The sequence below is a fragment of the Schistocerca serialis genome, chromosome 5 (assembly GCF_023864345.2).
Source record: "Schistocerca serialis cubense isolate TAMUIC-IGC-003099 chromosome 5, iqSchSeri2.2, whole genome shotgun sequence".
In the NCBI taxonomy this organism is placed as follows: domain Eukaryota; kingdom Metazoa; phylum Arthropoda; class Insecta; order Orthoptera; family Acrididae; genus Schistocerca; species Schistocerca serialis.
The window spans coordinates 57,892,216-57,908,987 of record NC_064642.1 but is presented as its reverse complement, the minus strand read 5'-3'; the positions used below and the strand labels follow the sequence as shown (position 1 = coordinate 57,908,987).

General features: G+C 42.1%; 1 pseudogene; it reads left to right on the top strand.

Moving 5' to 3' along the window:
* Window positions 1-6,025: 6,025 nt before the first annotated feature.
* On the top strand, window positions 6,026-6,196 carry LOC126482854 (U2 spliceosomal RNA; annotated as a pseudogene).
* The last annotated feature ends 10,576 nt before the right edge of the window (window positions 6,197-16,772 follow it).

Sequence of the window (16,772 nt, the reverse complement as noted above, 5' to 3'; positions counted from 1 at the left end):
ACATTGTCAAAACCTTTCTCTAAGTCTACAAATACTAGAAAAGTAGGTTTGTCTTTCCTTAATCTTTCTTCTAAGATAAGTCGTAAGGTCAGTATTGCCTCACGTGTTCCAATATTTCTAATGGATTCCAAACTGATATTCCCCAAGGTTGGCTTCTACTAGTTTTTCCATTCATCTGTAAAGAATTCGCGTTAGTATTTTGCAGCTGTGGCTTATTAAACTGATTGTTCAGTAATTTTCACATCTGTCAAAACCTGCTTTCTTTGGGATTGGAATTATTATATTCTTCTTGAAGTCTGAGGGTATTTCGCCTATCTCATACATCTTGCTCACCAGATGGTAGAGTTTTGTCAGGACTGGCTCTCCCATGGCCGTCAGTAATTCTAATGGAATGTTGTCTACTCCCTGGACCGTGTTTCGACTCAGGTCTTTCAGTGCTCTGTCAAACTCTTCACACAGTATTCTATCTCCAATTTCGTCTTCATCTACATTCTCTTCCATTTCCAGAATATTATCCTCAAGTACATCGCCCTTGTATAGACCCTCTATATACTCCTTCCACCTTTCTGCTTTCCCTTCTTTGCTTAGAACTGGGTTTCCATCTGAGCTCTTGATATTCATACAAGTGGTTCTCTTTTCTCCAAAGGTATCTCTAATTTTCCTGTAGGCAGTATCTATCTTACCCCTAGTGAGATCAGCCTCTACATCCTTACATTTGTCCTCTAGCCATCCCTGCTTAGCCATTTTGCACTTCCTGTCGACCTGATTTTTGAGACGTTTCTATTCCTTCTTGCCTGCTTCATTTACTGCATTTTTATATTTTCTCCTTTCATCAATTAAATTTAATATTTGTTCTGTTACTCAAGGATTTCTACTATCCCTCGTCTTTTTACCTACTAGATCCTCTGCTGCCTTCACTACTTCATCCCTCAGAGCTACCCATTCTTCTTCTACTGTATTTCTTTCCCCCATTTGTGACAATTGTTCCCTTATGCTCTTCCTGAAACTCTGTACAACCTCTGGTTTAATCAGTTTGTCCAGATCCCATCTCCTTAAATTCCCACCTTTTTGCAGTTTCTTTAGTTTTTATCTACAGCTTATAACCAATAGATTGTGGTCAGAGTCCACATCTGCCCCTGGAAATGTCTTACAATTTAATACCTGGTTCCTAAATCTCTGCCTGACCATTATATAATCTATCTGATACCTTCTAGTATTTCCAGGATTCTTCCATGTGTACAACCTTCTTTCACGATTCTTGAACCAAGTGTTAGCTATGATTAAGTTATGCTCTGTGCAAAATTCTACCAGACAGCTTCCTCTTTCATTTCTTTCCCCCAATCCATATTCACCTACTGTGTTTCCTTCTCTCCCTTTTCCTGCTCTCGAATACCAGTCACCCATGACTATTATATTTTCGTCTCCCTTCACTACCTGAATAATTTCTTTTATCTCATCATACATTTCATCAATTTCTTCATCATCTGCAGAGCTAGTTGGCATATAAACTTGTAGAATTGTAGTAGGTGTGGGCTTCGTGTCTATCTTGGCCACAATAATGCGTTCACTATGCTGTTTGTAGTAGCTTACCCGCACTACTGTTTTTTATTCATTATTAAACCTACCTCTGCATTACCCCTATTTGATTTTGTATTTATAACCCTGTATTCACCTGCCCAAAAGTCTTGTTCCTCCTGCCACCAAACTTCGCTAATTCCCACTATATCTAACTTTAACCTATCCATTTCCCTTTTTAAGTTTTCTAACCTACCTGCCTGATTAAGGGATCTGACATTCCACGCTTCGATCCGCAGAATGCCAGTTTCCTTTCTCCTGATAATGACGTCCTCTTGAGTAGTTTCCGCCCGTAGATCCGAATGGGGGACTATTTTACCTCCGGAATATTTTACCCAATAAGACGCCATCATCATTTAACCATACAGTAAAGCTGCATGCCCTTGGGAAAAATTACGGCTGTAGTTTCCCCTTGCTTTCAGCCATTCACAGTACCAGCAAAGTAAGGCCGTTTTGGTTAGTGTTACAAGGCCAGATCAATCAATCATCCAGATTGTTGCCCCTGCAACTACTGAAAATGCTGCTACCCCTCTTCAGGAACCACATGTTTGTCTGGCCTCTCAACAGATACCCCTCCGTTGTGGTTGCACCTACGGTACGGCCATCTGTATCGCTGAGGCACACAAGCCTCCCCACCAACGGCAAGGTCCATGGTTCATGGGGGGATCAAATTTATAGACTAAGTAAATAAATCGGTATATTAATTAACCACTCCCCATCTGAGAAATCCCTCAGCATCTCATTCCCTCCCCCACTTTCCCCCTCTCCACACCTGCTAGGAAACTGGCGGGAAAAAGACTCAGTCTGTGCTGGAGAGGCAGGATCTCGTGACACGTAATTGAAATCAGTGTCAATTATGTAGCAAAGAATAATGTGTTTATGAAATTCAGTTTGCAGGGGTTGGATCTCTTTTTTATTTGGCAGGAGAAGCTCATCATTCTTTGGTGTTTATTTAATTTTAGAAGATGCAGATCTTGTAAAACACGTCGAAAAGATGTAATTAAATATTTAAATAGATCGCTGTTTTTCCTATCGCACAAGGAAAACGTCATGAATTCGCCTCAACATTACTCACCACACATAATTACACTGTTAAAAACCACACCCTCGCACCATCACACACGCCGTCAACTGTGCTGCCCCGTGTCACACACTGGTGTCCACTGCAGCTCTCCAAGTTGCCCAAGAGGCATGCACACGGCGTCCACCTGAAGCCAGGGAGCGCCCTGGCGCACAACTGCACATTGCACCGCAAGTGACCACCAGCCGTCTACCATTAAGCACACGTCTCCTGCTATTAGCATGTTAACCATACAGAGACTGTTGATCAATACTGAAATTACATTATGCATAATGAGCGCCCAAAGAGCTTTGCTGCCTGCAACAGCGAATGCAAGCTACATTTTTATGACCATGTGGCAGCCAGGTCACCCCACAGTCATGGTCCCCTTTGTTCGTGGTGGCAGCATCAACTCAAGTGGCTACTTCTGGTTGCAGCAACTGCACAATTTGCTCTCAAACACACACCTTCCACATCAGGTAAGTGGAAGCAGCTGTTCTATGGATCCATCCTGCTATGCAGATACTGACTGAGCTAGTTCACAATACCACTGTGGCGGCAGCACCGTCCAACGCACGAAGGGCTGAACTACGGCACTGCAGACACAAGTAGGGGCAGCTGTACCGTTATGCGGAATTTCGGCAACGGTGCGTCGCACACCGGACCGCACGGGAACAAAGCTGCCACCAGTGCGAGCTAGTCGACGCGACGCGACACACGTCTCCCCAGTTCTTCCGCCGCGGACCACGTGCGTCGAGTCAACGTGACTCCGCCGTAAATGCGTACGCGCGGTCGTAAACGCAGTCGCCGTTAAATTGTCTTTCGCTTCTTCGCGGACGTTACGGCGCCTCCGGTCGCGCCAAGAGCAGAACATTCTGTGACGCGGCCTTTTGTCTCGCTCGGTCCGCGCGGTCGCGCCACGGCTCGTCACTGGAGTGTGCACCCTCCGGGATCGGTGACCGAGCCGTGCCGCCAGTGCAACGCGCCTATATAGGCGGACATTAGCGAAGTATATTATTTGTCATTTATTGTAACGGCAGGAAAAATAAATGTGTCCTGTCCAGAAACCGCTTTAGTCATTTATTGCCACAAAGCCTCTCCCATGAGCACAGTGCGTGGGCGCGGTGATAAATGCCGGTTCACTGCACATGAGGGACTGTAAGCGGGGATACAGCACGTACCCGCTTCACCACCAACAGCGGATGCTGGAGGAAGCGACATCCCCACCATTCCTCCCCTCTCCCCTCGCCCCTGAGGTACTTCCTCTCATATAAAGCATCAGGTGGGGGCAATTCTTTGGCATCCATTTGGGAAAATTCCTGTCGAAACACATGCTCTCTCTCTCTCTCTCTCTCTCTCTCTCTCTCTCTCTCTCTCTCTCTCGCTCCCCTCTCCCCCCCCCCCCTCTCTCTCTCACTGCAGAGTTCCTTTCTGACCAGTGAACATCTGTCGAATGCCACTAGGAACTATATTAACCCCTCTTTTGTTCTGCACAAGATATTGGATACTTGGTAAATCCCCAGTTGTGGGTGTCTCGGAAATAGGCCCCCCACTCTATCAAATTGATTGACTGATTAATTAAGTCAATACCTCTGTGCAAGGCAGTTTTTCCTTGCTTCCTATTGCGGGATATTAGGACTGGTATATCTGGCAAAAATTCTGGGATTCGATCCCGTACTTCCCAGGTTCCAAAACCTACTCTTCCTTCCGGATTTTTAACCTACCTCCTCTTGGTGGATCTGATACAGTTAGGTCGTTTGGCAGAAAGTCCATTACATTGGAGGTAGCTGAGAATTTCAAATTTCAGCTCAATTGTGCCATGTCTGTAAACAATTTGTGGGAGGGGTTTCACAGATGTGTGCTCGCAGTACCACAACTGGAAACAATGAACTGATCAATCAGGAATTTGATGTTGCGATTAGGTTTTTTAAAGCAGCATATAATTCCTAAGTGGTTCCCTCAGCTACATTTGGAAGGGGGAGAAAGGGTCTACTGCATGATAGGATAGAGACAACATCAAATACCACTGCAAGACAGAGTCACTGCGATGTATTAAGAAGCAGTACACGCAGTACACTTAAACCATGATCCATTCGATAGTAATAGTTGTCATGGCTAGATGTTAGAGATCGTGGAAACTTCCATAGGTCACCTCCACACATTGCCCACGCCAGAAGCCGCATGCTCATCTCGCAGCAGCCACTCGTTGTCCTACTGAACTATCAGAGGTCAGAGAGACTGTCACCAACCTGTCAACTGTTCAGTTTACATGGGTAGATTAAACATACAGTGCTAACACCCTTCATATTGATTATTCTCGCGCAACACATATCTGCTTCTGCCGCCTCTCACCTGGCATGCTAGTTACTTCGCTAGTCAGTCACCCAAGGAGCGCTGCTGCCAGGACTTGTCCCCGTAACTGTGGGCAAGAGCCAAAAGGCCGGAGCATTCTTTGTAACTAACCGCCCGTCACAGACTAAAATAAGCCGCGACTTCCAGTCGACCAAAGCCACAGGTCCACTCATGCCACTGTCAGCTGCGCGCTGTGGGACAAGTGGGTGCCGCTTGGATGTATAGTTCTAATTCCAATTCCACCCTGACATAGACTCTTCCCAGTTTAAAAAATCCACTTTACCCAATCCAAGACATGGATGTTGTTGACTATAGACCGAATTTCTCACGCGAAATGTAGATTTCTACATTTTATAGAAGGTATTTCCAAAGACAGGAGAAATTGGGGCTCACACGCGTTTTCACATCGCCTAAGGACAGTAACCTGTTGTGAAAATCCTCTAACAGTGTGGCATAGGCTATACAGGGTTATCATAACTAATGGCATTAACGCATACAGTTGAAAGTACACGATACTAGAAGCAAAAAGGCGTCAGTAAACAAAGGTTCGAAAATGCGTACCTTAAGACCTACGAGCAATTTTTTATCTTCGATACTGTGAAACAAATCTCTTCTATTTGCAAGCTCTTTGCTTTCCATATTTTGGGAAGTGGCAGTATGGACCAAAACAAGAAAAAATGTCCAGTAAACATGTGCTCTAAAATGCATACGTTAAGAGCTATGAGCACTTTTTCATCTTCGCTACTTTGAATCATAACTCTTCTAACGAACAAATGCTCATAACTTCTAAGGTATGCATTTTAGGGCACTTATTTACTGGACTTTTTTTCTTGTTTTGGTCCATACTGCCACTTCCTAAACTATGGAAAGCAAGGAGCTTGCAGTAGAAGAGATTTGTTTCACAGTATCGAAGATGAAAAATTGCTCATAGCTCTTAAGGTATGCATTTTCGACCCTACGTTTCTCAGACTTTTTTGCTTCTGGTATCGTGTACTTTCAACTGTATGCGTTTACGCCATTAATTATGATACACCCTGTATTTCCTCTAAGTATTCTATCACCAGGTAAAAAAATCCGTTCTAATCAGCTTAATATCTGTTACGTCCTGAATCACAGGACTAGAATGTTAAACTCATTGATGACTCATGATGGAATCTTAAGAGCATGCTCTACCTCTGTTACAGGATGTGTACTCACTTTCGAACTCAAAGTAAACAAATGTTTTGCCACATTCGAAGTCTCTTAAGATAACAGCAAAGAGAAGATGTAAATATCAGATTTATACGACATATCACTTTATAAATTCAGTTACATAGCTGATTTTATTATGATGGTCATCTCTTCCAGTGTAGGTGGGAGGTTAAAATTTCGTTAAAGTATTCGCCGCAACGAGAAAACATCTGATTACTGCTCCAACTCCCAAATCATATCCGTGGTACTCTAGCCCTCTCTTCCAGCCACCAATGAGCATGTTATTGATAGGCTGATTAATTAAACTGATCATGAGAGTTACTTTGCAGGTGAGTGATTTTCTTCCAGCAGTCGGATTACACTCACCAGGTATCTCAAATGGAAATCCCTGGAGGGAAGATGATGTTCTTTTCGAGGAACGCTATTCAGAGACCCGACCACAGAAGGATTCTACCACTGCCGAGGTACATTTCACATAAGGACCATGAAGATAAGATACGAAAAATTAGAGCTCATAAGGAGGCGTACAGGGAGTTTTTTCCCTCTATCTATTTGCGAGTGGAACAGGAAAGGGAATGACTAGCAGTGGTGCAGAGTACCCTCTGCCAAACAACGTACAATGGCTTGTGAAGAAAGCATATAGATGTAAATGTAAATTTAGTCCAGCTATTGAGATGTCACTCAATCCATTTATAGGCACACAAAATTCACGAAGGATGTTGCCTCTTATTTATCAAGAAAACAAAACTCGGAACTGATTGTCTCTCCATAAAAATCTTCATATTAGCTCCTAATTTTCTCATCACAGTCACATCGCGAGGTGAATGTGAAAGGTTGTAATATGTTTGTCCACAACACTTAGAAGAAGCGATTTAGAGCGCACCTCTGAACTCCCCTTTCGTCAGAGTATCGCTAACTGCTTATTCTTACGAATCTTCCAGTCTTCGATATATAGTGATTGAATCTACATTATTTCCACGAGTAAGAGATGTCCCCCGCCAAGTCCCAGACTCCTGCTGGTTCTCTGGAAATCTCATCACGTTGTGACACCACTGTTCCATTAGTTAGGAGGTTTTCTAGTCCTCCACCCGTCACTGACTAGGTAGAGGGCTATCACAACGAGAAAAATAGCACACTGACGTACAGGAGGAAATTCACAACTATGCAACAGAAGGAAATTCACAATCATATAGAGTATACGCGGACTGCACAAAGATATTCAGAAGCACGACACCTACAATTCATCGATACTGAATGACGGTCTATAAATATCGCCCTCTACACATCCTGATCTCCTTTTCCTTTGATTACTACGTTAGAAAAACGACAGTCTAATGGTGCCAGAGACTTCGTTAACAGCACAGTCGCTCTCTCTCTCTTCGCTATTATTATAACATCAAGTGGAATAAAACAACGAACTATAAAAGCTTCGCTAACTTCACCTGGTAGAGAACCAGAGCTTGTAACTCCAAAAACGCAGATAAAATACCTTGTGCACCGTCCCAAAGATTTCGCCATTTAATATCCGTTGATAACTTGCGCTGAACTGCCAATTCTGAAATTGTAAACTTTATTACAGAAAGTATGTTTAATACCTAATGGATGTAATAGTGTATTAATTCCTGAATGTATATAATCGATTGTAATTATAATGTAAATATTGTAAATCGCTGGGCAAGAGCCAAGCCAATTTTATTTGAATGTATCAACAGCAACAACGAAATGGCAGTAGCTGTGCCTTTGTTTATACATGGAAAGTCTCCATTACACTGTGAGCAGAGAGGAAGAAGAGCAGCTGAGTCTTGAAAAGTGCAAAAGATTTTATTGGACGCTACTGTAGAGAATGGTTTGCAGCTATGATTGCACCAGTGTAGGTGCATCCCTTTGTTAACCCGTGAGTATTGAGAGCGCAATCGGAGCGGACAGGTGGAGGAAGCTACAATTGTAACTATTGCCTGTCTCATAACTTTCAGTGGCTCTGAAAATGGCTCATGGTTCACAACTAGCAGCAGTTCAGCTCTGCCGTCGGCTATATTCTCTATCGTCTGCACAACTACAACATCATGAGACTATTAACTGACAAAGTATTACCGATATTGTACAGGCATTACCCAGTGGCCTTTCTTTCACAAATTTGAATGACTAAATTTCTTAAATAATAACGTGCGATGGTTAAAACTGGTAGGGTGCCTGTGCTATTATTGTCCTCAGACATTATTACCAAGTGAGGTCCCTTTCCTTTCCAATCTAGGAGTCTCGTAAAAATACGAAAATTGATTAACTATTTAGTGCCAGTTCTGTTTCTTTGCGAATGACCAGGTGCAGTCTAAGTTTTGGTGCCTCAGTGACTATTCGTTCTTGTATTCCATAACAGAGGCTTAACCAATTCGCAATTCTGAGTATCAACTTCCCTCCCTTAAGGGGAGCCGGAGGTGCCTATGCTGCCCATGTTGAAATCACTAAGTTTGAGGAACATTTATGAATAAACTACCAAATAGAAAAATTTGAATTTTTTTTACATATAGAGTGGTTTAGTATTGCAGTTATGACAGAGGGATTTTGGAGTATCTTTTCTAGTTTCCTTCCAATTATTTTTTTATTAATGACCCAAATTTTTTTACAAATAATTGCTTTATAATTAAACTGAAATGAAACTACTGAACATATTGCCAAATGGCTGTCTTACAATGTAAGTTTCACCACTAGGAGTGCTGTATAAAAATTTCATCTCTCTAGCTTGAGTGGATTTTGAGAAAATGTTCCTTATACTCGAAAAATTCTAATTTACTGGAAATGGCTATCAAAGTTTCTCAATACATTCCTGCACTATAGGATGGATTATCAGGGTCTTCTTCTTCATCCTCTAAAAGCTTCCTCTTCTGTCTTCTTTTCTGGCCTGTTGTTCCATCATACTTCATATGCCTTTCTCTTCTTTCTGCTCCTCTTATCCTTTCTCTGTCAATATTTCTTAGTGCTCGTACAGTGTTCACCCATCTGTAAATCCTAATGCCTTCAGAACTTCACACTTCACATTGTTCCCATGGTTGTAGGTTGCTATTGCATCATAAATGCCAAAGTGCAGTGTTTTTATGCTTACAGACACCCTTTTAGGAATCGCTTTCCAAATCAAATTGTTTACGCTCTCATTAGGATTCTGTGTCTTTCTGTGTAGACATTTGTGTAACAATTCTGGCTGTGCTAAGTCATTTATTGCATTTATCATAGCTGCTGGCAAACCATGTTTGTGATCATAATCCTTTTTTGCATTATATTTGCACCAGGAATCTTTTAGGCACAGGCTGTGTTGAGGGTATTCATTGGAAGAGGCAGTATGAAGGAACAATACCCACACTACTTTTTGCATGTCACTAACATTACTAGTATTTTGCCTTATAGCATACCCATAGTATCTCTGTAGACGTTCAATCACCTCATCAGTAAGCCTGCCTCTACCTCCTACTGTCTTTCCATCACTGAGCTTACTTGAACCCAAAGTTTGTTTGAGCCTTTGAAGCCGTGCACCCATACGCATTTGCACATGCCCAATACATTCCAACTTTTCAACTACAAATTCATTTCCATATGGTTTCAGTTCCTCTATAGTCTTGAAACCTTTGGAGTCACCATCCCCAAGGTAGTATTTGTACCTAACGTTGTATCTGGGAACTGAATGTTCAAAAATTTGTTTCACTCCATCCACTTCCATTGCTCCACTTGATCCACTAAAATTTGCCTCACAGGTTCCACTGTGCTCTCCTTTGATTTTATTTTTGCACCTACAATGTTTTGATAATATTGCAACATCTATCACTTTTGCAAGTAGCAATTACAACCCCATTCAGGGATTTATGACCCCTCTTTTGCCAGGAACCATCTAATGCCACTACCAAATCCCTAGAACCACCGTTCATTTCTACAGATTCCTCCACTGCTTCCTTCATGGTTTTCAAAGCCACATCTACAACAGAGAATCCTACCAGTTCTCAGTAGTACCCAAATTTGCTTGGAGGCGATGGCAAGTTCATAATACCACAAAACAGTTTACCAGTAGCAGACCCTTTTTCCAATGGATTGAAGACCATACACAAGTCGAACACTCACATGAAACACTCTAGATCGTCCATTTTCACCAAAGAGACTGGCTTGTGAATTGTAGAAAGTCACTTGATACTTGCAACATGCACAGATTATCTTCATCTCACAAGCTAAACCAAAGTGCTTTGTTATCTCTAGACCCACTCCTACACTTGAACACATTTTGCACAGAACACTTTCTTTCAGCACAGAAGATAATAATCCAATATTCAGTACTTCGTTAATATCATCACTGTCACTAACATATTCACGAAATCTGTCACGTCCACCAGTCAGCTTCTTGCTAGAAGATGTCACAGGACTATGGCCGGCCATGTGTTGCTTAGCAGAATAACGCACTGTTTCAGTAATTGCAGTATTGCAACTTGGTATTAGTGTTAATTTTCTTTCCCCTACATTCTTCCTCTTCTTATATACACGGTTACTAAAACGTGTCATCGTAACCAGAACAATGCTTTACACAAGAAGTATAATACTACCAATAACAGGCACAACGCTGAACTAATTCGAAACGGTAAACAGCAAAGAGACGATGTTCCGCGCTCCTAGCGCTTCATTTGTCACAGAAAACAATGTAGCCAACCCTTGCACACTCGCTGTATGCGTAACATAAGGTGCTGTATGCGTAACGGGCCGAGAAAATCCCAAGCAGTTCGCCAGGAAGTCACGAGAGGGTGTTAGATGCATTCAGCGGCCGCCCATTTCCTCTGCAGGCGTGGAGGAAAATGGTAATAACTCCATTTCTAGGGCGAGTAGAACAATAATTCAAAGTTTACATTAAAGAGGAATGTTCCAATTAATTTTCGGTAGCAAAAAGAAAATCGTAATTTTTTGGATTTGACCACCTCTGGCTCCCCTTAAAGTAACTTAAAATCGCATTGGCAAAACTAATAACTAAAGATACAGCACAAATTAAAAGGGCAGAATTTCATTTATTCTGTATTTAGCTTAGAGAGCAACTTCTGCTGCCTTAGTCACGATTTTATTATTCTTACGTTAAAAGTAAGTCAGTTACTCATTTGCTTAAAGTAAATTCAGTCTCTCTCTTCTGATATATTGGCAACAAGTAGCGCCTGTGTGTTGACATCGAGCATCTGTGGTGATGCTATTAAATATACGCGTATTGGTCCATTGGAGCAGGCAGCCAGTGATCAAAGTCGCTGGCACAGACCTCTGTAATGTTTTCTCGCCAGTACTGTAGGAGAACCATATCCAATAGATCATCAATCACAAGAGAGGGCTCCTCTGTTGTTCTTTCAAAAGCAGTTTGATGCATTGTTTTTCTGCTGTAACACACCCAAGCAATGCATTACTACAGTTTGTACACCGCCATACGTTTTGTTTTTCTACCATGACTTTGAGATCTGTGTCAAGTGCTAAAGCGGCATTAACATGTTCCGATCTATCGGTTCTCACAGAAAGATGGACATCACATGGTGAAAGTTAAGTTACTACAACACACAGGATGGTTGAGATAAAAGTCAGAGTTGGTGTTTCTTATTGACAACAATGTGGGAGACATCGCAACATACGGAAATTGGAAGAGTTTGCAGCATTGTGGAGCATCTCCAAACAGCTCTCCAAAGGTGACGACCTACATTTAAACTCATGTTCCACAGTCAATGGGTAGCAGACGTCTCGGTGTTCTGTGTTCGAAGAGACCAAGAGTATTGATTTGCCGCACAGAGTGGCCGCGTGGTTTGAGGCGTCACCCCAGATCACGTAAGAAACAGATTGCCCAATCGCTTGGTCTAGCAGGCAACCCTTGTCAGGGAACGGCCACCAGGCGGCAACAGCGTCACACCCTTACTTCTGGAATCAACCACTAGATGGCACTCCGTTCTGTGGAATATGTGGCAACATCGGCCGAACGCGTGCAGCTTTCCACTATTTGGCGTCTGTGAAGTACAGCTGTTTCTGACATACCGGTGGTAGTGGATCGAGTCGATATACTCGTAGGTCCTTGGTATGACAACTGCGGAAGGAGTAGACGAACAAATCCTGAACTAAAAATGTTCAGATTTCCCGTCAAAGATAAAGAAAGGTTACGCGAGTGGATTTTATATTCAGGTAAATCAATAAATTACTTATGAGTAAGAATTAATAAAGAGCCATAAGCATTCGATCCTATTTAAATGTTGTCGATGTTATATTCGATATGACATGGCAGCCCTTCCTGTACAAGAATCATATCATATAAATTTTAAATGAAATCTTTGCTGCGATTTGTTTTTAAATTGTTTATTCACTTCACTATCGTAATTTTGGGTGTAGAGGCATTTTTGTGTGCAATGTAAAAACTGAAACCAATATAACATATCATCATCATCATCATCATCATCATTTATTGCCTTATCGGGCCTTTAAGGCCTACAGCAAGAAGAACAAAAGGAAAAGTAAAGACAAAAAGACTTACAAAAGTACTCTATACAGTAGTAAAAGTTACATATGTACATTACAGCTTAAAGAAAAACGAAAAAATAAACAGGGCATTCAATCAAAGGTTTAAAGGCAAGAGGGATACATTACAGAAACAAAAAAAACAAAAAAAAACACACACGCAGTGTCTGTCAATTACACGAGAGGAGGGAGCTGTTGCAGATGGCAGTCCATCTCATCCGGTCGTTGGCGTCCTCCTCCACGGCTGCTGGTTCCACTTCTTTCAGGATCGTTGTTATCCTATCCTTCCATCGAGTTCTTGGGCGTCCTCTAGGGCGTTTTCCTGTGGGTTGAGAGTGGAGGACTCTGTTTGGAAGGGATCCGTCTGCCCGTAGGATGTGGCCAAACCATTGGAGTCTCTTCTGCGCCAATATTCGTCCAATGTGTGGCTTTCCATACCGCTGGTATAAATCTTCTTTTTTTCTTCGTTCCCATTTACCTTCCATGGCATTGTAGATGGGTCCATATATCTTCCGAAGTACCTTCCTTTCAAATGCACATATTGCTTCTTCTGCTGTTGCTGATGTTGCCCAAGTTTCACAGCCGTATAAAAGTACTGGTCTCACCAGTGTCGTGTATAGGTGGATCTTGTTCTTCTGCGATATCAGCCGAGATCTGAAAAGATTGTTCAGGCTAAAGAACATGCGATTAGCATTTGTTATACGTTGCTGTACTTCTTTCGTTACTTCACTTCTATTTGTTAGTATGGAGCCCAGGTACTTGAACTCTTCAACTCGTTCGAAGGTATGCCTGTCGACATCAATGGAAGGAGGGAGATCTCGGCGGCGTGATACAACAAGATATTTAGTTTTTTCCTCGTTCACCACCAGCCCAATTTTCTCTGCATTGTGGAGGAATCGGGAAGTATCCCTGCGTACTTGCTCTAGAGTGTCGCCAAGGATCACAACATCATCAGCAAATGCCAAGATTGTGTCTGCTCCCACCATCTCCATCTCTCTGGTTCGACAAGTGTCACGGCTTACTTTTTCCAGGGCCAAATTGAATAATATTGGCGCCAATGGATCTCCTTGTCTCAATCCATTTCGTATACTGAATGATGGTGATAGTTGATAACATATGGATAACAAAATGCAAAGCATAGTGTGGTAACATTTGGAAAACAATTTAAGAAGCATTACCTTACAAGACCTTTCCCTTGGTACTTGAAAATGGCTCTAGAGCTGAAATCACAACAGTGAAATAAATGAATAATTGCTAGATCATCGGTCCCTCTAAATCCTAGTATATACTAGAGCGAACGAAGTGAACGAGTATAAAACCTCGTTTACACTGCTGCAAACGAGTATTCATAAATAATTCGCTAATGTTCACTGCCATTCGTTTATACTTGTGAACAAGCGTTTATACTGGAATGAAGGGAGGAGAATGGAAGAGAACGAGCATAACATGCAAACTATAGACGCTGCCTATTTTAATTTTTTTTTATCTGTGCGCTAATAATCCTCACACAGATTTCACTCGAAAGCAACACTACTTATAGTAACAGGTCTGCGCGACTGTGGATATCCCCAGTAATAACTGTGTTGCAGGTAAAGGCGTACGTCTGTTGCGAATATTTGTGGGTTATCTTCAAACTGTACGAAGTAAATTTTTAACATAATTATGGTTCGCCGTCTGTGGCTCTTCAAAGTTGACACCGCCAAAATATGCTCGAAAAACACGCTTTCACCTGTATATTACCGCGTTTGCAGCCCCCTTTCAACAACAAACCAAAATTCATCGTTTTGTGCCACTCTTATATCATTTACGATAAGTTGCATGCAAAGTAAAAGAATTTAAATTTGAAATGACTGTCACTGAAATATGTCCAGCCTTAATTCTCATCTTAACCGAGTGCGGATTTTGAAAACTTTCTAGTGTTAACCTGCACGTGGAGATCTTTTTTACCACCATAATCCATATCAGAAGAGCTGTATAGCAAAGAGGAAACAGACGGCATGGAAGGCGAGTGTAAAACCCTTGTGACTGCAATACAGTCTGCATTTAAACAGTAACTCGCGAGAAATGTTTGTGTGTTACTTTTCATTTATTTCATTTCGCATATGATTGCGAGAAATAAACTTGGTTTGTAGAATTGCAGGAGCTAATCTACATTCTTAGATTGAAAACTCGGGAGAAACCACAGCCGATCATGAGCTACAGTCAGCAGTGTGACGAATGCACTTCGCGCCCAGCGCTCTAGCCGAACGCAAATCAGCATCATTCACGTCACCGAAGATACAGCGTTGCCAATTCCGCGACATGGACAGGTCAGTTAGCGTTGTTGCGTCGCTTGTGACACCTGTTGACCGACGGGAAAACTATTTTTACGGTTGCCTGTTCTGCCATAAGGACAGTCAATCTGTTTCTTACGTGATCTGGGGCGTCACGTCGCGGACTGCGCTGCCCCTCCGGTCGGAGGTTCGAGTCCTCCCTCGAGCATGCGTGTGTGTGTGTTGTTCTTAGCATAGGTTAGCTTAAGTTAATTTAAGTAGTGTGTAAGTCTAGGGACCGATGACCTAAGCAATTTGATCCCTTAGGAATTTAGATACATTTGAATATTTGAGTACTGATTTCTCATATGCAGATATTGGCGGGGCACATCACAGCCAGGTATATGATCATTGTTTACATGTCCTAGGTGGCGCTCATGATGACCACCAAATCTTTGGAGACTGCATCTTTCATTTTATGGCTTACAATGCATAATGCATGTGGAACAAGGTGGTATTCTGCAGGACTTAACCATCGAGCACAGACAGTATGGATCATCAGTTGTCAATCACATCAGTGGAGGAATGGAATGTTTCCATACATCCAGGCAAGGATTTAAGTACCCTCATTCATCCCCTTTTTTCGTATTTACCTCAGTTTTAAGTATTTGCTATCAATGTTCGTAATTTTACCCCGTTTCCGTAATTTAAACACATTTTAAACAATTACTCGAGTTGCAAACCATCACTTTCAACCATTTGCCACGTCACCAAAACATCTCATCCCATCGATCTCGTCATGCTATCAGCCAATGACATTGCAGCATGATTTTCAATTTCTGTATCATCGCTAAACTACCCCCCCCCCCCCCAATTACTCTGCGAGGGCTGTATCATCACATTATATAAATACTGTTTCTTAGAGAAGAAAATAGCCTAGAAAATAGCCATCATCAGAGAGGATATGGAAAAACTACGTTCCTTAGCCGAAACACTTTATAAATTCGGTAAGATTTTATTACGACTGTCCATCTCTCCCTATGTGAATGGGAGTCACAAAGTATTTTCCCATTCGTGGATCCTGAGCAAAACTCTAGATGGTCTCCCTATGCATCTGTCTTCAACTAATCCTCCCTGTGACATTCTCTGTGATTTAATTAGGAACTGATCAGAAACAGAAGGGCACTACACTCCCTACATCTGGAGTCTCATTAAGGAACAGAACGATCTGAGTTCCATGTAATCAACACACTTCGATATTTTGCTTTCGGAAAGAGCATAACACATGTTCCAGACTTGCACAACTGACTGATGCCTGTGATGTAGACCAGTAATCTCATTCCAATACCGTAACTACTGTCCTGCGAGGACTGTGCTGTACCAATATTACTCACGTCACCCATCCAATTACACATGATCTCTCGGGATGCATACATGCTGAGGAGGTTAGAAATCCTCATTGGTGTACAGCAGATACAAACCTGATACATTTGGGAGTGTTGTGGTGATATAACGGACGATTAAGAAGAAGAAGAAACGGATGGTTTATACATTATGGAGCTACATACAGGAGCAGTTTGAAACATTTTACAGAAATCACTTGTGCTATCAATTCTGTAGTCATTCACACGTTTATTTCCGTGTCCGGTAAGCGTTTCCAAAAGCAGCTGCAATTGCTTTTTCATTTCCTTTGTAAACATCTTGCATTGTACACGAGTTGTCCAGGAGGGGACATACAAGTAGGTGGCTTGGATCTAATTCAGCCCCACAATCGCAAGAGGTGTCTGTGCTGGCTGGAAGGATTCCCCATTTCTTCAGGTTGGTCTTGCATTGGGGGACACCCACTC